Source organism: Schistocerca gregaria, chromosome 4 (genome assembly GCF_023897955.1).
Source record: "Schistocerca gregaria isolate iqSchGreg1 chromosome 4, iqSchGreg1.2, whole genome shotgun sequence".
Taxonomy (NCBI): domain Eukaryota; kingdom Metazoa; phylum Arthropoda; class Insecta; order Orthoptera; family Acrididae; genus Schistocerca; species Schistocerca gregaria.
Genome location: NC_064923.1, coordinates 400679739 through 400704449, shown reverse-complemented (window position 1 = coordinate 400704449; position 24711 = coordinate 400679739).

The window sequence follows — 24711 nt, the reverse complement described above, 5'->3', positions numbered from 1 at the left end:
TTCACTGACATATGAAAACTCCTTAAGATAATATCTTTTTGACAGAGGCCTACAAATGGACATCTTGTTTCACTCATAAAACCTCTCTTAAATTCGTAGTTCCACTTTTCACCTTATAGTGGTAGACAACATTTGCTTCTCCCACTACTACGCACTCAGTACCAAGAGACACATAACAATCGCTTAAAACACCATGAAGACAAGCATTTGCTACCACAACTGCAACAGTGGAAAATATTGTTTGTTCCATGGTTGTCTTCATGATTGACTGATTGATTAATTATAAGTGCACAGTCAAATAAAAACAAAACACATAGAAAGAAAGTAAACAAACTGTTTATTATTTCAAAAGTAATTGCCATAACTGTTAATGCATTTATCCGGCTGTGAGACAAGATTGTCAGCCACTTCATAGAAAAATGTTTGCAGCTGCTGACAGAACCATGCCTCTTCGCCTAAAGCAAATTAACAGCCACGAATGTCTTCCTTTAGGGCTCCAAAAGTATGGAAACCACATGGGGAGAGATTGGCATTGCATAGAGGCAAAACTTCTTGGCAAAACTTCTGCGCCCACATGTTGCTAAGGTTGTTTGTCAGGGAAATTGATATGATGATTTAAACAACAGGAAATCTATGATGGAATAATGACAATATCTTGAAAATGATTGCGACAATGTGTTCTGCAGTAACAGTCAGTATGAACATTATCACCTAAAAAAATCCCAGGAATAATGGCTGCTAGCTAGTGATCATAGATACAACACTGTGTGGCCCACACCTGTAAAGAAAAGGCATTTGTCTCTATGGTAGCAACATATGGTGTTTTATGAAATACTGTGACTGAGAATAGAGCCTTTTAAAGGTAATTAGGTTTTCTGCTGATAGATGACCCTTATGTCACTGGAGTGCCCTGCCTCTGCACAGATACCAAAACTGGTACAAAATATCATGAGCTCTGGCTGACTTCACTATGTTTTAGAAGACAGTTCATTCAACATAGCCTTATCTGCTGCTGCAGCCATTGGAAGTCAAAAGAAAGCTAATTGTTCTTCTTCCATCTGCTTAGCCATTAACTATTTCACACTATGTCTCCGTTCATCTGTAAATACTTATTTGGATAGGCTTTATTTGAACCAATCCTATGTATTTACAAGAGAGACTTTCTTAACTATTTGGATGCATGGCAACAAGGTTATAATCTCCTATGTAAAAGTCTGACTCAGGGTTATACGTAGTATCAAATCAGTTCAGAGCTGGATCCCTCATGTAGGCTGAGTGAGCACAGGATTGGATCCACATATAATCTATTATTTATACATTCACAGTCATAATATACTTTTAAATGCTCAAATAACAACTTTTGTGACTGTGTGGCTTATGGAAAGTTGCGGCTAAATTCATTTCCTCTAAGAGAAATAACATTTTTGTGCAATTAATGGTTCAGCATGTTACACTTGCCACCCTTATTTAAGAGGAAGGTTGCAAAAGATTTCGCTATACAGATCAAGAAATTTACAGATGAGTGCAACATCACACGTATGGATAAATTACAGAGGATGTCCGATAATAATGTATTTTATGGACTATGAGATACACCTTTTTCTTTGAAAAATTGCCTCCAAAATTCAGGTGCATCTTATACTCAAAATTAATGTAAAAGTGTCCAGTGTTTGATTTAAAATTCCTGCCAGTCTTAAAAATGGCCATATATTCAATGCCACAGGAAACTTCTCTCTATCTGGCAACATTGGATTCAGCTGGCAGCAGCAGTGCACCAAAGTGATGAACATGAGTTGCGGGGATTTACAAACTTGCTAACACCATCTCCGTCCACCCTGACATCACAAACCCAGAACACTGCGTAGTCTATGAAGCATCACTGCACTCTACAGTGTCAGTCAATTTCAATTGGAAGTGATTCAAGTTATCGGTAACAGTTCAATTATTTTTGTTAGTAGCTGGTTTCATAAAAAAAATGAAAGCTATTCATATGATGCGGGCTAAAAATTAAAAATAATAGGATCAGCAGAACAACATCAAAACAGAGCAGCTGAGTGGCATTTCTGCCCTCCACCAACAGAAAACAAACATTCATGATTGATGGGCTAGTAAAGAAGAACTGAAAGCAGTGAGGACTGAATGCAAAAAGGCCGAAACTAGAAGATGACACTGAAATGGATTCAAGGAAGCCGTCAAAATGGCACTAGAATTAGTATAAAAGTGATATACCATCCTTGTAACCATTGATGCCACTTCCTTATGCACAAATATCCCGCACGCCAAGGGCTTTGCTGCGGTGGAGCACTTTCTTTCATGCCAATCATCTGCCTACCTAAAACCTCTTTCCTTATTACCTTAGCCAGCTTCATCCTAACTCACAACGTCTTCACTTTGGAAGGCCAGACATACCAGCAATTAAAGGGAACAGCCATGGGTACCAGGATGGCCCCCTCGTACGCCAACCTATTCATGGGTCGCTTACAGGAAGCCTTCTTGGTTACGCAGGCCTCCCAACCCAAAGTTTGGTACAGATTTATTGATGACATCTTCATCATCTGGACTCACAGTGAAAAAGAACTCCAGAATTTCCTCTCCAACCTCAACTCCTTTGGTTCCATCAGATTCACCTGGTCCTACTCCCAACCCCATGCCACTTTCCTCGACATTGACCTCCATCAGTCCAATGGCCAGCTTCACACATCTGTCCACATCAAACCCACCAACAAGCAACAGTACCTCCATGATGACAGCTGCCCCCCTTTCCATATCGAACGGTCCCTTCCCTACAGCCTAGGTCTTCGTGGCAAACGAATCTGCTACAGTCCTGAATCCCTGAACCATTACACCAACAACCTGAAAACAGCTTTCGCATCCTGCAACTACCCTCCCGACCTGGTATAGAAGCAAATAACCAGAGCCACTACCTCATCCCCCCAAACCCAGAACCTCCCACAGAAGAATCCCAAAAGTGCCCCACTTGTGACAGGATACTTTCCGGGACTGGATCAGACTCTGAATGTGGCTCTCCAGCAGGGATACAACATCCTCAAATCCTGCCCTGAAATGAGATCCATCCTTCACGTAATCCTCCCCACTCCACCAGAGTGTCTTTCCGCCGTCCACCTAACCTTCGTAACCTCTTGGTTCATCCCCATGCAACACAAAACCACCTTCCCTACCCTCTGGCTCCAACCCTTATAGCCACCCACAGTGTAAAACCTGTCCCATGCACCCTCCCACCACCACCTACACCAGTCCTGTAACCCACAAGGTGTACACAATCAAAGGCAGAGCCACGTGTGACAGCACCCACGTGATTTACCAACTGACCTGCCTACACTGTGAAGCTTTCTATGTGGGAATGACCAGCAACAAACAGTACATTTGCATGAATGGACACAGGTAGACAGTGTTTGTTGGTAATGAGGATCACCCTGTGGCTAAACATCTCTACCCAAACTCATTGCCTTTACATATGTCTATTTGTGTCTGTTATGTACAGATGGGTATGTGTGTGTGTGCGAGTGTATACGTGTTCCTTTTTCCCCCCAAGGTAAGTCTATCCGCTCCTGGGATTGGAATAACTCCTTACCCTATCCCTTAAAACCCACATCCTTTTGTCTTTCCCTCTCCTTTCCTCTATCCTGACAAAACAACTGTTGGTTGTGAAAGCTTGAAATTCTGTGTGTGTGTTTGTGTGTTTTTTATTGTGTCTATCCACCAGTGCTTTCCCGTTTGGTAAGTCATGGAATATAAAGATGATGTGACTTACCAAACAAGAGTGCTGGCAGGTAGATAGACACACAAATAAACACAAACATACACGCAAAATTCTAGCTTTCGCAACCAACGGTTGATACTTCAGGAAAGAGGGAAGGTGAGGGAAAGGCAAAAGGATGTTGGTTTTAAGGGAGAGGGTAAGGAGTCATTCCAATCCCGGGAGCGGAAAGACTTACCTTAGGGGGAAAAAAGGTCAGGTGTATACTCGCACACACACACATATCCATCCGCACATACACAGACGCAAGCAGACATTTCTAAATGCAAAGAGTTCGGGCAGAGATGTCAGTTGAGGCGGAAGTACAGAGGCAAAGATGTTGTTGAAAGACAGGTGAGGTATGAGCGGCGGCAACTTGAAATTAGCGGAGGTTGAGGCCAGGCGGATATCGAAAAGAGAGGATATACTGAAGGGCAAGTTCCCATCTCCGGAGTTCTGACAGGTTGGTGTTAGTGGGAAGTATCCAGATAACTCGGACAGTGTAACACTGTGCCAAGATGTGCTGGCCGTGCACCAAGGCATGTTTAGCCACAGGGTGATCCTCATTACCAACAAACACTGTCTGCCTGTGTCCATTCATGCGAATGGGCAGTTTGTTGCTGGTCATTCCCACATAGAAAGCTTCACAGTGTAGGCAGGTCAGCTGGTAAATCACGTGGGTGCTTTCACACGTGGCTCTGCCTTTGATCGTGTACACCTTCCAGGTTAGAGGACTGGAGTAGGTAGTGGTGGGAGGGTGCATGGGACAGGTTTTACACTGGGGGCGGTTACAAGGGTAGGAACCAGAGGGTAGGGAAGGTGGTTTGGGGATTTCATAGGGATGAACCAAGAGGTTACGAAGGTTAGGTGGACGGCGGAAAGATACTCTTGGTGGAGTGGGGAGGATTTCATGAAGGATGGATCTCATTTCAGGGGAGGATTTGAGGAAGTCGTATCCCTGCTGGAGAGCTACATTCAGAGTCTGATCCAGTCCCGGAAAGTATCCTGTCACAAGTGGGGCACTTTTGTGGTTCTTCTGTGGGAGGTTCTGGGTTTGAGGGGATGAGGAAGTGGCTCTGGTTATTTGCTTCTGTACCAGGTCGGGAGGGTAGTTGCGGGATGCGAAAGCTGTTTTCAGGTTGTTGGTGTAATGGTTCAGGGATTCCAGACTGTAGCAGATTTGTTTGCCACAAAGACCTAGGCTGTAGGGAAGGGACCGTTTGATGTGGAATGGGTGGCAGCTGTCATAATGGAGGTACTGTTGCTTGTTGGTGGGTTTGATGGGGACAGACGTGTGAAGCTGGCCATTGGAAAGATGGAGGTCAATGTCAAGGAAAGTGGCATGGGTTTTGGAGTAGGACCAGGTGAATCTGATGGAACCAAAGGAGTTGAGGTTGGAGAGGAAATTCTGGAGTTCTTCTTCACTGTGAGTCCAGATGATGAAGATGTCATCAATAAATCTGTACCAAACTTTGGGTTGGCAGGCCTGAGTAACCAAGAAGGCTTCCTCTAAGCGACCCATGAATAGGTTGGCATACGAGGGGGCCATCCTGGTACCCATGGCTGTTTCCTTTAATTGTTGGTATGTCTGGCCTTCAAAAGTGAAGAAGTTGTGTTGTTGTTGATTTTGGGGAAGGAGACCAGACAGCGAGATCATCGGTCTCATTGGTTTAGGGAAGGACGGGGAAGGAAGTCGGCCGTGCCCTTTGAAAGGAACCATCCCGGCATTTGCCTGGAGCGATTTATGGAAATCACGGAACACCTAAATCAGGATGGCCGGACGCGGGATTGAACCATTGTCCTCCCGAATGTGAGTCCAGTGTCTACCCAGAAGAAGTTGTGGGTCAGGATGAAGCTGGCTAAGGTGACGAGGAAAGAGGTTTTAGGTAGGGTGGCAGGTGATCGGCGTGAAAGGAAGTGCTCCATCGCACCGAGGCCCTGGACGTGTGGAATATTTGTGTATAAGGAAGTGGCATCAATGGTAACAAGGATGGTTTCTGGGGGTAACAGACTGGGTAAGGATTCCAGGCGTTCGAGAAAGTGGTTGGTGTCCTTGATGAAGGATGGGAGACTGCGTGTAATGGGTTGAAGATGTTGATCTACGTAGGCAGAGATACGTTCTGTGGGGGCTTGGTAACCAGCTACAATGGGGCGGCCGGGATGATTGTGTTTGTGAATTTTATGAAGAAGGTAGAAGGTAGTGGTACAGGGTGTCGGTGGGGTCAGGAGGTTGATGGAGTCAGGTGAAAGGTTTTGTAGGGGGCCTAGGGTTCTGAGGATTCCTTGAAGTTCCGCCTGGACATCAGGAATGGGATTACCTTGGCAAACTTTGTATGTAGAGTTGTTTGAAAGCTGACGCAGTCCCTCAGCTAAATACTCCCGACGATCAAGTACCACAGTCGTGGAACCCTTGTCTGCCGGAAGAATGATGATGGATCGGTCAGCCTTCAGGTCACGGATAGCTTGGGCTTCAGCAGTGGTGATTTTGGGAGTAGGATTAAGGTTTTTTGAGAAGGATTGAGAGGCAATGCTGGAAGTCAGAAATTCCTGGAAGGTTTGGAGAGGGTGATTTTGAGGAAGAGGAGGTGGGTCGCGCTGTGATGGAGGACGGAACTGTTCCAGGCAGGGTTCAATTTGGACTGTGTCTTGGATAGTTGGATCATTAGGAGTAGGATTAGGATCATTTCTCTTCGTGGCAAAGTGATATTTCCAGCAGAGAGTACGAGTGTAAGACAGTAAATCTTTGATGAGGGCTGTTTGGTTGAATCTGGGAGTGGGGCTGAAGGTGAGGCCTTTGGATAGGACAGAGGTTTGGAGGAAAGTTTAACTACTGAATTAGGGTTTTGTGGTTCCAGATTATGTTGATTGGAATTTTGAGGTTTTGAAGGGAGTGGAGCTGGAAGTGGGAGATTGAGTAGATGGGAGAGACTGGGTTTGTGTGCAATGAAAGGAGGTTGAGGTTTGCTGGAAACGTTGTGAAGCATGAGTGAGTTGCCTTTCCAGAGGTGGGAAACCAGAAGATTGGATAGTTTTTTGAGGTGGAGGGTGGCATGCTGTTCTAATTTGTGGTTGGCCTGTAGGAGGATGCTCTGAACAGCCGGTGTGGATGTGGGAGATTAAAAGATTGAGGACTTTTATTAAGGATAGTCGAAGTTGTTGAAAGACAGGTGAGGTATGAGCGGCGGCAACTTGAAATTAGTGGAGGTTGAGACCTGGTAGATATTGAGAAGGGAGGATATACTGAAGGGCAAGTCCCCATCTCCGGAGTTCTGACAGGTTGGTGTTAGTGGGAAGTATCCAGATAACTCGGACGGTGTAACACTGTGCCAAGATGTGCTGGCCATGCACCAAGGCATGTTTAGCCACAGGGTGATCCTCATTACCAACAAACACTGTCTGCCTGTGTCCATTCATGCAAATGGGAGGTTTGTTGGTGGTCATTCCTACATCGTTTCTCGTTATCCGCCAGGCCTCAACCTCCGCTAATTTCAAGTTGCCGCTGCTCATACCTCACCTGTCTTTCAACAACATCTTTGCCTACTTCCACCTCAACTGACATCTCTGCCCAAACTCTTTGCCTTCACAAATGTCTGCTTGTGTCTGTGTATGTGCGGATGGATATGTGTGTGTGTGCGAGTGCATACCTGTCCTTTTTTCCCCTTAAGGTAAGTCTTTCCGCTCCCGGGATTGGAATTACTCCTTACCCTCTCCCTTAAAACACAAAGGCCTGCCAACACAAAGTTTGGTACAGATTTATTGATGACATCTTCATCATCTGGACTCACAGTGAAGAAGAACTCCAGAATTTCCTATCCAACCTCAACTCCTTCAGTTCCATCAGATTCACCTGGTCCTACTCCAAAACCCATGCCACTTTCCTTGACGTTGACCTCCATCTGTCCAATGGCCAGCTTCACACGTCCGTCCACATCAAACCCACCAACAAGCAACAGTACCTCCATTATGACAGCTGTCACCCATTCCATATCAAACGGTCCGTTCCCTACAGCCTAGGTCTTTGCGGCAAACAAATCTGCTCCAGTCCGGAATCCTTGAACCATTACACCAACAACCTGAAAACAGCTTTCGCATCCCACAACTACCCTTCCGACCTGATACAGAAGCAAATAACCAGAGCCACTTCCTCATCCCCTCAAACCCAGAACCTCCCACAGAAGAACCACAAAAGTGCTCCACTTGTGACAGGATACTTTCTGGGACTGGATCAGACTCTGAATGTGGCTCTCCAACAGGGATACGACTTCCTCAAATCCTGCCCTGAAATGAGATCCATCCTTCATGAAATCCTCCCCACTCCACCAAGAGTGTCTTTCCGCCGTCCACCTAACCTTTGTAACCTCTTGGTTCATCCCTATGAAATCCCCAAACCACCTTCCCTACCCTCTGGTTCCTACCCTTGTAACCGCCCCTGGTGTGAAACCTGTCCCATGCAACCTCCCACCACCACCTACTCCAGTCCTCTAACCTGGAAGGTGTACACGATCAAAGGCAGAGCCATGTGTGAAAGCACCCACGTGATTTACCAACTGACCTGCCTACACTGTGAAGCTTTCTATGTGGGAATGACCAGCATCAAACTGTCCATTCGCATGAATGGACACAGGCAGACAGTGTTTATTGGTAATGAGGATCACCCTGTGGCTAAACATGCCTTGGTGCACGGCCAGCACATCTTGGCACAGTGTTACACCGTCTGAGTTATCTGGATACTTCCCACTAACACCAACCTGTCAGAACCCCGTAGATGGGAACTTGCCCTTCAGTATATCCTCTCTTCTCGTTATCCGCCAGGCCTCAACCTTCGTTAATTTCAAGTTGCCGCTCCTCATACCTCACCTGTCATTCAACAACATCTTTGCCTCTGTACTTCCGCCTCAACTGACATCTCTGCCCAAAGTCTTTGCATTTAGAAATGTCTGCTTGCGTCTGTGTATGTGCAGATGGATATGTGTGTGTGTGTGTGTGTGTGTGTGTGTGTGTGTGTGTGTGTGTGCGCGCGCGAGTGTATACCTGTCCTTTTTTCCCCTTAAGGTAAGTCTCCGGGATTGGAATGATTCCTTACCCTCTCCCTTAAAACCCACATCCTTTCATCTTTCCCTCTACTACCCTCTTTCCTAAAGAAGCAACTGTTGGCTGTGAAAGCTTGAATTTTGTGTATATGTTTGTGTGTCTATCGACCTGTCTGCACTTTTGTTTGGTTAGTCACATCATCTTTGTTTTTAGGTATATTTTTCCCACATGGAATGTTTCCCCAAGACTTACCAAGCGGGAAAGTGCCGGCAGACAGGCACATGAACAAAACACACAACACACAAACACACACACAGAATTACTAGCTTTCGCAACCGATGGTTGCTTCTTCAGGAAGGAGAGGGAAAGACGAAAGGATGTGGGTTTTAAGGGAGAGGGTAAGGAGTCATTCCAATTCCCCTAAGGGAAGTCTTTCCGCTCCCGGGATTGGAATGACTCCTTACCCTCTCCCTTAAAACCCACATCCTTTCGTCTTTCCCTCTCCTTCCTGAAGAAGCAACCATCGGTTGCGAAAGCTAGTAATTCTGTGTGTGTGTTTGTGTGTTTTGGTAAATGAGATTGGCTACAAATAAGAGATGAATCACAATATGATGACTATGGTTTGAGTTGCACATTAACCCATCTGCACCATTCAATGTGCAAGACTGCAGAAGTTTGGCAGTCAACAGTTGCGGTACTGTTAGTTAGGTAAGCCCATCCACCACGGCAAAATTGTACCACATCAGATTGCAAAAATCAGTTTTTAACCATTCTGAGGCTAAAAACAGCATAAAAAGCAAAATGACGTCAATTTTTAATAGTCTTGGGGCCAAAAACTGCATAAAACTCAAAATGGCATCAGTTTCTAACAGTTGTGAGACTGACGAAAGTTATGTCCAATTTTCTGCCACAAGTTGAAATCAAGAAACGACATGTTTCACAATAGACTGGAGTGTCTCAGGGGTCACATTCAGAATGAACTGTGCAATGTGTGCCTTCAGTTCAGCTATGTTCATAATTGGAGCACTGAAAGCAACATCTTTCAGATAATCCCATAGCCAGAAGTCACACAGATTAAGATCCCATGATCTGGATGGTCAGGCTCTAAGGAGTTGACAGCTAATAATTCTAGCATTTCTGAAACACCTCTGCAGTAACCATTTCACTGGCTGTGCAGTGGGAAAAAAAAAAATATGGCCCTACAATAAATTACGCAGTCAACCTGCCCCACACAGCCACCGTTGCAGAATGAAGTGGTACCGATTGATGTGTGAGTGGATTTCCCATTGCTCATATTTTGCAATTCTGTTTATTGACATATCCTTGGAATGGAAATGAGCTTCTTCTGCCCACAAAATGTTCCATGGCCATTCGTTGCCCACTTTCATGTGAGCAAGAAATTAGAGAGCAAACATTTAACTTGTTAGAGAGCAAACATTTAACTTGCTGGCAGGTCAGCGAGAATTGACTCCTGAACAAGGGTGATTTTGTATGGATAAAAATGCAGGATGTTTCGTCATATTTTATGCACTGTGCTCAGATGCATGTTCACCATTTGGACAATTCCCCATGCACTGCATGTTTACACCCAAACACTCGACCCTCCCCCCTGCAATGCTGTGATGCCATCTTCAACAAATGTTGGATCAATTGCTTTCTTCCCTCTGCCACATTGCATTTCAAAAGAACCTATCCTTCTGAATTTTGTAATTGTTTCTTCAGACCCTTAGCAGACATCCGACCAATGCCTTTTTTTCATAGCCTTCAGTATGCAGAATTTCTGCATAGCTACTGCCACACAGACACCATTCTTGTAAAAGAGCTTTACCAGCAGAACGCAATCCTTCATGAAGATAGTCATTTTGAGCATCTTGGATGCAAGCCAAAGAACAGCCACTTGCCACACATCTGTTGGTGGGTATATTCTAACACTTACAGTGCCATCTATTGGTCAATTTTTTGTTTAATTTATTTTGTTCCATGACATTTCCCCCGGCAACAATAACATGCTGTTCAAATTTGACATCATTCTGAGCAGCAATTCTCTTTCTGCAGCATTGTGAAACTGGAACTTTAATTATGAACACCTTGTATTGTCCATGATAGAATAGTGGCTCTTTTTCTGAGCAGAACTTGTTAACTGTCTTCATTTCGGCTTTTGTGAAGGATTCTCCACATAGAAAGCCATTCAAGATCTTATGACTGAAGTCAGACACAGCTAAACAAGAAAAATTGTCCCATTTGGTGTATTCTTAGACTTCGCCAAAGCTTTTGACTCCTTGTACCACAAAATTCTACAAGGCATTCATCAAACCATGTATGGATGGAGTTTCACCTTCGAAACAGGAAGATGAGAGTCACACTGATGGACTGTGTCTCAGGAATAAAACTAAACTCAAAATAGTGTAATTAACATGTTAAAACCCTCAAGATTTGATACTGGGTCAAATTCTGCTCATAATGTTCATAAATGATTTTCCAATTACTTTAAAGAAACATTCAAAAACTGTAAGGTTTCTCAATGACATATTTGCAAGACATAGCCCAGATGATAGTTAATACTGTAGGCATACAACTGGTTCACAGCAAGCATTTTAAGTTGTAATTTCACAAAAGTTCACATCATCTAATTTCAAAGAAGCAAAAATTACAAACAAGAAACTCAATTAAGCAAGGGCTCTTAGAAGTATGTCTCATTTTCAACAGTAATAGCACTGTATAAAGTAAATAAATGCACATCAAGCAGAGCCTTTTTTTTAAGGATCTTGGCATTTATACACACTTTCCAGTACATATTGTTAGATACTGATAACAACAATCAGGTTCAGCTGAACTGTGATTTTCACAGTCATATTTCAAGGCATAAACATTATTTTCATGCACATTTTACCACCTTGTCTACAGTTCAGAGTGAAGTTTTGAATTCTGGTGCAAAGTTATTCACCAGGCTTCCATCTGCCATAAAGCAAGAATTTGGAATCCTCATCACTTCAGATGAAATTTATAATGTACATAATCAGATACTTCTTCCACAAATCATCTAGATTCAAGGGACAGAAGTTTTTATTAGATGGATGACAAATAGTACTTCACTGTAAATAAGCCTTTTTTGTTACTGACATAGGTAATTATTTTCTTTGGGAAAATGGCACTATATTGATGTAAATAATACAAGATAAACAACGGCTGTTTAATACCTGAGGAAGATATGGTTTTTTACAAAATAATGGTTTCCTTGATAATTCACTAGGTTACATTTAGTATTAAGCAGTACAGTTATAGCTTATTGTTAACACAGTGTATGGATTACATTTCTAACAACTATATTTCTTATGTTAATTTACACCTTGACTTATTGCATTTCCACAGTGACTCTCCTTCTTGATGAGATCTAAAGACCCCTATGTACAGATGAATGCAGAAATAAATGGACACGTTATCAGAGTTTCACCCACATTGGAAAAGGAAAATACTACAATTATAACATTTATGAGATTTAAGGACAGTTACAACATCTGTTGAAAGTGGAAAACAGTTAAGATAAAAGAGATAGGAATTATCAAGTTTGAGATCTGACAGTCAGCTGCTGGTAGTAGTACAGAAAAAATACAACTTGCCAAATGAAAAAATAATGTTTTGTGTCACAAAGATTGAGTACCACATTCATACACTACTTGATATCTTAAACACAATGTATCATATGCAAGTCTTTCACATGGCAATTAGATTTCACTGTTTTTCTATTTCACTTGTTCTTAAATATTGTATTGTATTTTATTTTTATTGATCCTGTACTCTACAAAAGCTTATGCAAAGGACATTCAACAAGTCAATTTATGTGTATACAGGTGAAAGTGATTTCTATTCTTACCTTTTAAAATTACAAATAATGTACTTCATAATTTAAATATTTGCATAATTCACTTCATACATTTAAACATTCGTCAAAAGATTAAAAGCAGTGATGCTCTAAATATGAATTTAAAGATTTTCTAAATGTTTTGATCTCATTTTTTTCTTTTACGTTTTCAGGAAGTTCGTTATTAAGTCTGAACTCCAATGTAGAAAGTGCCATTTTGTCACAGGATGTGTTGGTTTGGATAATATGCAAGGTTCTGTTTTGTCTGGTGAAGTGACCAGCAATACTGCAGTTTTTTTAAGACTACTATCTTTACCTATTACTTTTCTATTAAAGAATATAAGGGTTTCCATAATATGCACGCATACAGCCTCTATGGTTGGCATCCAAACATATTTCTAATTGTCCTTTCTTGCAGTTTGAATGTTGTGATAACTACTTTAGAGTTTCTTCAAAATGTGACCCCATAAATAAGGTGAGAAAGATAGTGTGCACACTTTATTGTTTCCTCACTACAGCAGGATTTTAGTGAGCAATTTTGCATAACATATTCTATGTCCTTATTCTATCTTATATTGTTTTGTAGATTATAATCCTAAGAATTTGGTTTCTGTAAACTCGTTCATCACTGACAGAGTGAAAATGGATGTATCCTTGTTCAGAGCACTGTGAAATTTCAGTACAATAGCTTTTTTACTATTTATGAAAAGCTGATTATTCTGTGTCCAGTTGCTAAGTTGTTTTATCAGTGTTTATGATGACTGTAATTCCTCCTTATTTTGCCCTTTTAATAGTATTGTGGTGCCATAAGCAAATATGAGTGTTTTATGAGCATCTATGTTGAGAAGTGTCTTAGCCACCTTTCACAAAAGTATTGTTTTTAATGATTAAATTGTCTTTACCTAGTACAGCAGTCTGCTTTTCTGCTGTCTGCTTATCATATAAATATGCCTGGGATGATTGCAAGGGGAAGCAGCTATACTGAGTTTATTTCCTTTTGTATTGTTTTAGCATCCTATGTAGCCCTATACCTATAACCTAATCATGGTTAGCTCTGCGAAGTACAAATGTGTGGTAATTGGGAGTGCATGTGAGACTGTAAAATCAGTATAACTTTCTTGGTTCTTGTTACAGAAGTGTGGTAATGTCCACAGAACTTTAACTTTCAAACTTAGCTTGGACCATGACCAGGCTGCAAATGGTTTGTCCTGTTCTTTTTAAATGCACATCTTGTGATTGCTCAATTGGACCAAGGCATGGACCATGGAATTTTCCATCAAATTTTCATTCAAAATTTTGTTCAATAAACTGATGGGAGACTGAGTAACATGCACTGCCAGTTTTAGTTTCCACCTGGCTGGACAACGCATTAGGTGCCACTGGGTCATTTCTTGTGATAACTGGGTGGTGGCCATTCACACTGTGAGAGGCTGCACCAGAGCACAGTGTCTGGGAAGTTTTTGAAAGTAGTTGGTAATAGTAAGTTGGGGTGTGATGCTGTGGTGAGTAACATGTGCTGCTTCTGAGTGCACTCAGAATAAAACATTGTGGTTGGTAATCTGGTTAATCATGTTGTTTCATAATGTAAGTAATCCAGGCTATTATTAAATTCAAGTATCAAGGGAGTTATGTAGTTAAATTTGGTTTTTGCACATTTTTATCAGTTTTCAACTTAATTTTTGGAGGGACAGTTTGGTTTTTCATTACTCATCCCTGTTAGGATTTTGTCATTGTGCTCTACACATTTTCTTGAGTAGAATGAATGGCCACAAGCCAGGTTCGATGGCAACCATGAGCCATTCTTATGGCAAATATTGGTGAACATACACTATGTGATCAAAAGTAACCAGACACCCCCAAAAAACAGCCGTTTTTCATATTAGGTGCATTGTGCTGCCACTTACTGCCAGGTACTCCATATCAGCAACTTAAGTAGTCATTAAACATCATGAGAGAGCAGAATGAGGCGCTCCGCAGAACTTATGGACTTTGAACATGGCCAGGTGATTGGGTGTCAATTGTGTTGTACATCTCTACACGAGATTTCCACAGTCCTAAATGACCCTAGGTCCACTGTTTCCAATGTGATAGTGAAATGGAAACATAAAGGGACATGTACAGCACAAAAACGTACAGACCGACCTTGTCTGTTGACTGACAGAGACAGCCGACAGTTGAAGAGGGTCACAATGTGTAATACGCAGACATCTATCCAGGCCACCACACGGGAATTCCAGACTGCATCAGGAGTACTATGACAGTTAGGCGGGAAGCGAGAAAACTTTAATTTCATGGTCAAGTGGCTGCTCATAAGCCACACACCATGCCGGTAAAGGCCAAACGACACCTTGCTTGGTGTAAGGAGTGAAAACGTTGGACAATTGAACAGTGGAAAAATGTTGTGCAGAGTGACAAATCATGGTACACAACGTGGCGATCTGATGGCAGGGTGTGGGTATGGTGAATGCCCGGTGAATGTTATCTGCCAGCATGTGTAGCTGCAACAGTAAAATTTGGAGGTGGTGATGTTATGGTGTGGTTGCGTTTTTCATGGAGGGATCTTGCACCCCTTGTTGTTTTGCTTGGCACTATCACAGCAAAGGCCTACATTGATGTTTGAAGCACCATCTTGCTTCCCACTGTTGAAGAGCAATACGGGGATGGTGACTGCATCTTACAACATGATCGAGCACCTGTTCATAATGCACAGCCTTTGGCGGAATAGTTACATGACCATCCTTTTAATGGACTGATCTGCACAGAGTCCTGACATGAATCCTAAAGAACACATTTGGGATGTTTTGGAATGCTGACTTCACACCACGCCTCACCGACAGACGTCGATCCTTTCCTGAGTGCAGCACTCCATGAAGAATGGGCTGCCATTCCCCAAGAAACCTTCCAGCACCTGATTGAACATATGCCTGCGAGAATGGAAGCTGCCATCAAGGCTAAGGGTAGGACAACATCATACTGAATTCCAGCATTATCGATGGAGGGTGCCATGAACTTTTAAGTAATTTTCAGCCACGTGTCCGGATACTTTTGATCACATAATGTATCTTCTAGTGTTTTCCCTCCATCCTCCATCGCTGTAGCAAGTGCTCAAGTTGTTAATGTGGTCACAAGACCAATAACATCCAGTCTTTCTGAAAACAAGTTTTTTGCTGATGGAACAACGTCCTTTGAATTTATTAAGAAATCAACCTCCATAAGGAAACATAAACTTATGGTGAATCTTGCTTGTTAAATGATAGCTAAACTTAATAAAGGACACAATACCTCATTTCCATCAATGTCCTTTTCATGAAGTATGATTGGCTAGTCTTTTCACCTGTATGCTTTCCACCAATGCTTAAAGAGAATAGGTGCCCTCAGTAAGAAACATCTTTTTAAATTATCAATGACATTCATTCCCTGATCAGTCATACTGAAGTTGTGTAGTCAGATTCGACTGCACATTTTCAGATAAATCATAGGGTCATATGATATACTTTCTTGCTGACTTCAGACAACATTTCATTAAGTGGAATTTACCAATAAAGAGACACAGGCTGCAATTGATATGAAGTACAATAGTGCCACCAAGTCCATTCCCTATGGCAAAAAATGTACCCCACATTTAGAATACTGCTAAAGTTCAGAATTAAGGTTAAGTCCAATAAATCGATTAATAAAATCATGTGTGGGCATCTTCAAATATTCAAGCTTAGATTATTAATGTACAGAAGAAACAAAAGTGGTTCTTTAACAGATCCTATGGGTATACTACATATATTTAATTAGATTATATACTGAAAAGTGTTACAATTGTTTTAAGTTTGACATTAGTGTGCTTAACACTCACTTTTTGCATACATTTGCCCAATAAGGAACTGATCCAACTGTTGGACATATCTCAAATGCTATACTTTGCTTTGACAGCAATATCCTATGATCCACCATGTTTAAATCTTTCTGTAGGTCAACAAACGCTCCTGCCGATTACTGTTTCTGGTCAATTTATGCACACACGAACAGCTGTTTTTTTCTGGCCTCTTATTTCTGAATTCATGTGATTCATTACATAGGAGTTTGTCCTTATTTATAACTTCTATAAATTTGTCGTACATAATTTTTCAAAAATTTTGAAAAGTAAGACAAAATTGCGATGGACTTGTTGTTATTTACATATTCTCCCACCTTATTTAAAAAACTGTAATTACCTTAGATTTTTTCAAAACATCAGGAAAAGTGGCTGCTTCAAATGAGCTGTCAAATAAGTGTATAAGTAGGCCAACTAGGTTTGGAGCACTGTTATTTAAGATTTTTGGAGGGACACCACATTAATTGACTACATGTGGTTATTTTATATTTATTGAACTGGATTTTCTTATTTATGTTTTATTTTATCATATTATCTGCAGCATATTTGAAAAAGCTGTTGGATATGTGGAGGTTTGTTACTTTATTATTTCTGGTGATAGTGTTGTACAGTGGGTCCCAGGAGGAATGGTCAGTATTCAGGAGTATGACAGAAATGATCATTCAAAGCAAAAATGTCATAGACATGGGCTCTAAGGTGCATACTTTAAGAACTATGAATACTTCTTCAATACTATGAAACAAATTGCTACTGCAAGCTCTTTGCTTTCCATATTTTGAGGAGTGACAGTGTGGACCAAAACAAAACAAAATATCCAGTAAATATAGGCTCTAAAGTGCATACTTTAAGAGATATGAGCACTTGTTCCTCTCTGCTACTGTTCAAATGTGTGTGAATTCCTAAGGGACCAAACTGCTGAGGTCATTGGTCCCTAGACTTACACACTACTTAAACTAGCTTATGCTAAGAACGAGACACACACATATGCCCAAGGGGGACTTGAACCTCCAGCAGGAAGGGCAGCACAATCTATGACGTGCCGCCTCAAACCATGTGGCCACTCCGCGCAGCTTCTGCTACTGTGAAACATCTCTTTTATTGAACATTTTAGAGTCCATGTTTACTACACCATTTTTTTCTTGCTTTGGGCCATGATTTCCTTCTAAAACATGGAAAGCAAAAAGCCTACAGAAGAGGAGATTTTTTTCACAGTGTTGAAGATGAAGAACTTCTCATAGCTCTTAAGGTATGCATTTTTGGACCCATGTTTACTAGACCTTTTTGCTTTGAATGATTGTTCCTGTCATACCCTGTAAATACCAATGCTCCTGGCACATCCTGTATATTTACTAGCATTATGTTTTTTACCAGTCTTTTATAACATTCCAGATGACCTTCACTTCATTTGTTGAGTTATAAACATATTTTTCTATCATTCATTATTTCAGCAAGTCTTATTACTTTTCTTAGTAGTCTGGAATATTTCTTTTTGTAATACATGTGTAATTCAGGTGAGTACTTTTGCAAGTTGCACACTTTATGTAGTGGTCTCTCTGGCATGAAATCCTCATACCCCATGTGATCAAACTGTTTGTTCTAAAATTACCCCTGTGAGTTAGTTGGCGTCCTGTTCCAGGCCACCTCCACACACATTTTTCTCCTGATTTCCATACCATATTTGCATACCAAATTCTCATTATTCACTTGCATTCTGATTTAGTTTGAGTTACAGAACTTCCATGTGGCTACGTGCTGACCACATTAGTGGTTAGCATGCAGCGCACATTTACTTGTTATATTGTCTTATGCTCTTGGTCTTTGGAATTTCTTTTTGTCGCATCAGGCTCTGGAACAGTGGTTGTTCCATTTGGAATGCAAGTAAGAGTGAACTGTGGCTGGATTACTTGAGCATTGCACTATTCCTTAGCACTGGACACACAGGTAGCTGGATGAGCTTTGCTTTAATCCCTGCTGTCCTGTGTCAATAGAACTGTAGTGTGTGGTCAGAATGGTGAATACAGAAACTGAACACGGATAGCTCAAGCCCCGAGTAATTCGCCCATTACGAGCACTCTCCATTGTGTTTGTGCACTTAAGACCCTGGGTGTTAGGATGTCTGGAATTTCTCTTTTCTACAGGGTGCAGAGTGAACATCATGTTGAACCCCAGTTGAAATTCCTAGAGCTTCCCTATAAAGCAAAGAGATTTTTACCTTCTGCCTGCTCTCTTAATTCTCGGTGAAGATTGGGGAATACAGTTTAACTGGTGGTAGGAGATGGTGATTGTGCCTGGAGGTCCCAGAATAGTGAAAATTTAAGCACCTTTTCTGTGATTGGCTATAAGGATGTACAAGAGTCTTCCCTGAGGTCTGAAGCAGGCGAGAAATGTTTTGGTGTGACAGTCTTGGTCTGACTTTTGGTGGAGAGCTGTAACTCAGTCTGTCCGACTTCAGTGGGTTTTTAGTGTTTGTATGATTCTGATCTTCAAGTTTCACATCATGCTCCCCTGTCACGGAATATTTCTGGTGTTTGCATTTGGCAATGGCAGAGACGATGAGCTCCATGTTGTTCAGACACAGCTCCACTCAACACACCATCCATGCTCAGCAGTCATCTACTGTGGTACAGCCATGGCAAAACTGCAAATGCAATGTGCACCTGGGAATTCGTTAGATGTGGCATTAAAGTACATATTATGTCATAGCTTGAATATTTTTGACCTGTGTTTCAAATGCTGTTGGCATCTCATGCACGTCTTAGTGCCCAGAAATCACTCATGTCTATGAATTGCCATTTAGATTAAGTGACCAGAAACTTATTTGCCTTGTGTTGACTTTTCCATTTTCCCTTTCCATCTGATAATTCTGTTGTGTGCTCACTTTTTCCTACCTCTTCCTTTTATTACTGTATTAAAATTATGTTCATGATTTGACGGTTGCAACTGCATGTCCCTTATACAACCAGGCACAGTGTCAACTGCAGTTTTTCTTCTGGTGGTGGCCCTGTTAAACAATCTATTACCTCTTGTGTGAAATCATTGCAGTTTGTTAACCTCCAATTAGATTCATGTTCACATGTACTTCTCATGAATTCCCTTTTTATATGAATAAATCCGGTTCAGTATCTTTAATTTTGCAGTTAACAATTCCTGTTTTCCTTTGTATATTGTGTGCTCAGGTACTTCTACCATAAATATTAGGCAAGGCCTCTGTGGCAACCTTGGGGACTTTATTATGTGTTTCCTTAATATGCAACAGTTGAATTTTATCATGTACTCTAATTGTTACTTGAGGGTAAATTATCATTTTTGGCTGATTTGGGGTGATATTCTGCAATTAAATTTACATTTGCTTACCCGTGGAGTACTGGTAGAACAGCATACATGCACACCTGTCATCTGGCATAATTTTTGACCTGCCACTTCTTTCTAAATAAAAAGGTTGGACATTATCTGTCATAACTGCTGATCCTACCACTTCTGACAAGATCAGAATGTGAGACAACTCTTCACATAATCGATGGCCAAACATTGCTTTTTGAAAGATTGGAGATGCGTAGGGAATCTTTTCTGGCAAGTCAGATGGTATTCAACTTTTCTGGTGTACGTAATGAGCACAGCACACAGTGATTATATTCTATATTTTAAAGTTCAACTGCAGTGCAGCATGTTTGTAAATACTGTCAACTTTCTGTTAGCCTGTGGGATTTTGTCCATAATAATTTTTGTTTGTTTACTGCTTATTTACAGCATTCTTAGTGACAGGACAAGAGTGCTTCTACACACTGCATGTCATAGGAATACATAGGGATGAGTCAAGTTATGTAAATGACAACCAGGAGCCAGATGGGGCAACTAGGAAATATGAAGACAGTTACAACCTTACTACATGCAGACCCGGATGATATGGTGGGTGCAGTGGAAATTATTATTGACAAGGAACAAAAACAGGAGGATAATAGTGATAATCAAGAAAATATACAACTAGATTCAGTGCTCGACGAGGCGATAGTGTATGCAGTAGTGGTAGTGATTTGCTGAGCACTGAATTAGGGGACATTCCATCAGAATTTCCAGCAGAAATGGATAGCCAAGAGGATGATGATCCACATGTAGATATGCTAGGCTTGGAACTCCAAGTGGTGCACTGAACAATAGCACCCACACCGGCGACAGAAGTTTCATCTGGTAATGAGGGATGTCGAGTTGGATCCTGCAATTCATGGCTAACATCACAGTACAAATTAAGCAGACTAAGGAGGCAATTCATGCTTGACCGTAAAGAACAAGCTAAGACAATAAATAAGCAAGTTGGGCAAAAAGTCGATGTGGCTATAGAGTCGATTCGGCAACAAGTGGACTGACAAGGTGAGGCTGTACAAAGTCCTGATAAAATAGTTAGATAGAAGGAAATGGGTATTGTGGGCTGCTTTTGCACAAGTGTTAGAAGTGCTCTGAAGGGGAAAAAAAAATTAGGGGTGGGGAGGCAAAATAATGTGTTTCAGAAGGGGGACAAGAGGAAAAAAGCCTGTGAACCCCAGGTCCAGAGGGCACAGTCAAATGCATTGCTGAGGCGGAAGTTGCAGTATGCTCCTACCGGATGCCAATGAATAGAAAATCAGTGTGGTGGGGCAGCACAGAGAAATACAGCTCCACTGGATGCCCCTCAGACTGATCGCTGAAACAGCAGAAGTTCATGAGCTCTTCCAATTTCAGTGAACGCAAAAAATCATGAACAGAACATGGTACCAGTAGGAGTCAGTCTCTGGGGAAATAAATAATTGGCATCTTCAGGAACTGCACACATCATGTGCCAAGGCAGGCACCAGTGCAGCCATGTGCAGCATATCTTCAGAATTTGAAGATTTGTTTGGTAATGACTAAGGCCTGTCACCACCCATAAATAGCAGTGCACCATCACAAACTCTGGGTGATGTTTATTATGGGCAATGAATTTTGTATACTGAAGCTGTGTGATCATGGGAAGGGGAGGCTTTCAACCTAAATTCTTTTCTCAAGTTATGCCAGGGAAAATGGTGTCACCCTCCATCCCCTAGCATAGATTAGGCAGTTAATTATCCCATCCCAGCATCATGGCCCGTTTGCCAACAGCTGTAATTTAATTGCTCCCATACTGATGGAGAAACAGTGAATCAGATGCATGGAGTGCCACAAACATATCAGTTCTAAATTTACTTTAAGGAAATGTTCCTTGAGACATACTGTTCAGCATAGGCCCAGACTCAAGTGAAGGATGAATAAATACTGGGCAAAAGCTTTGCCAGCTGGGGGTCCACAACCCAGTAAAATTTTTTGAAAGGATGGTGCAGAAAATCGTGTTCTTCAAATTCCCTTCACACTAAGGGAACTACTCCAACTCTGTTACGGAAATTATCATTATCATATCATGCATACAACAAGTGAAGGTAGGATAAATTCCACTCATAAAACTGGTGCACTGCAAACAATCTCATAGAAGGAATGAAGACAGGCATAGGCATTAAGACGATTTCAGTCATGCCAATAACGGGGGACATGGCCATAACTTGGGAAGACAAGGGACCCAGATTACAGAGGATACAGCACCTGACTCGTGGCCACAAAACTTCGCAACAACAATAAACAACAGCGACAGAAGCCATTCAAGGGAATGAAGCCCACACTCGAATGCATGAATGGCAACTGTAAGAGAGAGGAGGAGGTAGGTAGGTGCAGTCTCTCTGGCTAGGACATGATGATATAAGGGAAATCTTGTCAAGGTAAAGGAAAGTGTGGAAACTAAGAATCTACACCCTGCCACTGTTATCACAGTAGGAGGTATCAATTTAAGTACCATCCGGGACATCGGGAGCAAGATCCCAGTGGTGGCCAAGGTGACCCTCAAGAAGTGTTTGTAAAAGTGAAACTGGCCCATTTTTCATCTGTAAAAGGCTAAGATCAAAGGCCCAACTGTAGGAATGGTGGTAGAAATGACCAGACAAGTGAGCCTCAAATTTGAGTGTCAGGGATACACTCTAGAATGAAATTTTATGATCATTCCAAAATTTTCAGTCATTGTCTTTATTGGCATGGATTTCATGTATGATTACCAGGTGTTCCTTTGTCTTAGATGGGAAGAAATCATCCTCCACAAAGGACAGACTATCAGCAGTGAAGTACTTATCATGTCAGGTCTTGACTAGTTTCGACCTGCATTTCAAATGCTTTTGACGCCTCATGGCTCTCTACCTTACTTGCAATGTTTCTTTTTCAGAAAATACGCGCATCTTAGTATCCAGAAATCACTCATGTCTATGAATCACCATTTACATTAAATCACCAGAAATGTATTTCCTTCCCTTTGGAAGGTGTACAAACAAATCCACAACACAGCCAAGGGCACCTGCATGGCACCCCCCCCCCCCCCATACCAACCTGTTTATGGGCCATGTACCCTCCCAAAATGCCAAACTCATGGTCAGGTTCAATTCCATTGATGATGTCTTCATGATCTGGGTTCAGGGCCAAGGCACCCTATCCTTATACCTTCACAATTCAACACTACTTCTCACATCTGTCTCATCTGGTCCTCAACCCAGCAAGCCATCTTCCTGGGCACTGAACTCCTCCTCTCTGATAGCTCCACCCACACCTCTGTTCACATTAAACCCACCAACCAGCTGCATTTTAACAGCTGTCACTCTTTCCACATCAAAAAATCATTCTCATATAGCCTGGACATCTTTGGATGGTGTATCTGCAGTGACAAGAACTGCCTTGCCTAATATGCTGACGGTTGCACCAAGGACTTCACAGACAGGCGCAACCCCCACACCCCAGGCAAGCAGATTGCCTGTACCATTTCCCCACACACCACCACTCCTAAGAACCAGCTTCACAGGAGTGGCCCCTTTGTCACCCAATGCCAATCCGCACTGAAACAACCGAACCATATCCTTCATCAGGGCTTTGATTAATTGTCATCATGCCCTGAAATGAGGGACATCTTACCCATAAGGGCCATCACCCATCCAACCTCCACAACATCCTAATCCATTCCTACACTGCTGACAATCCCAGCCCCTTGCCACAGGGATCATATCCCTGTGGAACACCCAGGGGCAAGACCTGTCCAATTCAAGCACCCCGAACTTCCAATTCTGGTCCTATCACAGGCTTATCCTACCTCATCAAAGGCGGGGCCATCTGTGAAAGCAGCCATGTCATATACCAGCTCCACTGCAATCATTGAATAGCTTTTTATATTGGCATGACAACCAATCAGCTGTCCACTGAGATGAGTGGCCACTGCGAAACTGTGGCCAAGAGCAAAGCAGACCAGCCTGTACAACAACATGCACCTAAACATAACATGCTCAATTTCAGGGGCTGTTTCACTGTCGGAGCTATCTGGATACTGCACAAGCTTTCCTGAACTGCACAGATGGTTGTTATCCTGAAAACACCTTCTCCGCTCCCAATTTCATATATATATATATATACTGGCAGACTTACCTTAGGGGGAAAAAAGGACAGGTATACACTCGCGCACACACACACACATATCCATCCGCACATACACAGACACAAGCAGACATTTGTAAAGGCCCTTTTTCCCCTTAAGGTAAGTCTTTCCGCTCCCGGGATTGGAATGACTCCTTACCCTCTCCCTTAAAACCCACATCCTTTCATCTTTCCCTCTCCTTCCCTCTTTCCTGACGAAGCAACAGTGGGTTGCGAAAGCTTGAATTTTGTGTGTATGTTTGTGTGTCTATCGACCTGCCAGCGCTTTTCTTTGGTAAGTCACATCATCTTTGTTTGTGTGTGTGTGTGTGTGTGTGTGTGTGTGTGTGTGTGTGTGTGTGTGTGTGTGTGTGTGTAATGACTGTTAGTGAACTGTTGAAATAGTTTATATATCCTGACCATAATATTTAACTGTTGTTTTTAAAGACAGGTTGTGCCCAATACTGCATTTTACTTTCAAGCTTGGTATCTGAGTTAGGTAATCACTAAAGGCTGCATTGAAACATGCATAAACTCTTCTTGACACGAAACTGATCTAGAGATGTTTCACACGTGTCTGTTACTCGGATGGCAGTATCTACTTCAACATTTAAACTGCGGCCTGGAGCAAGGCTCATGAGGGTCTCCCTGTTTATACTGTTTAGGAGAAAATCAATGTTGAGCTCTTCACAGACTATTATATACACTCCATTTTTTCCC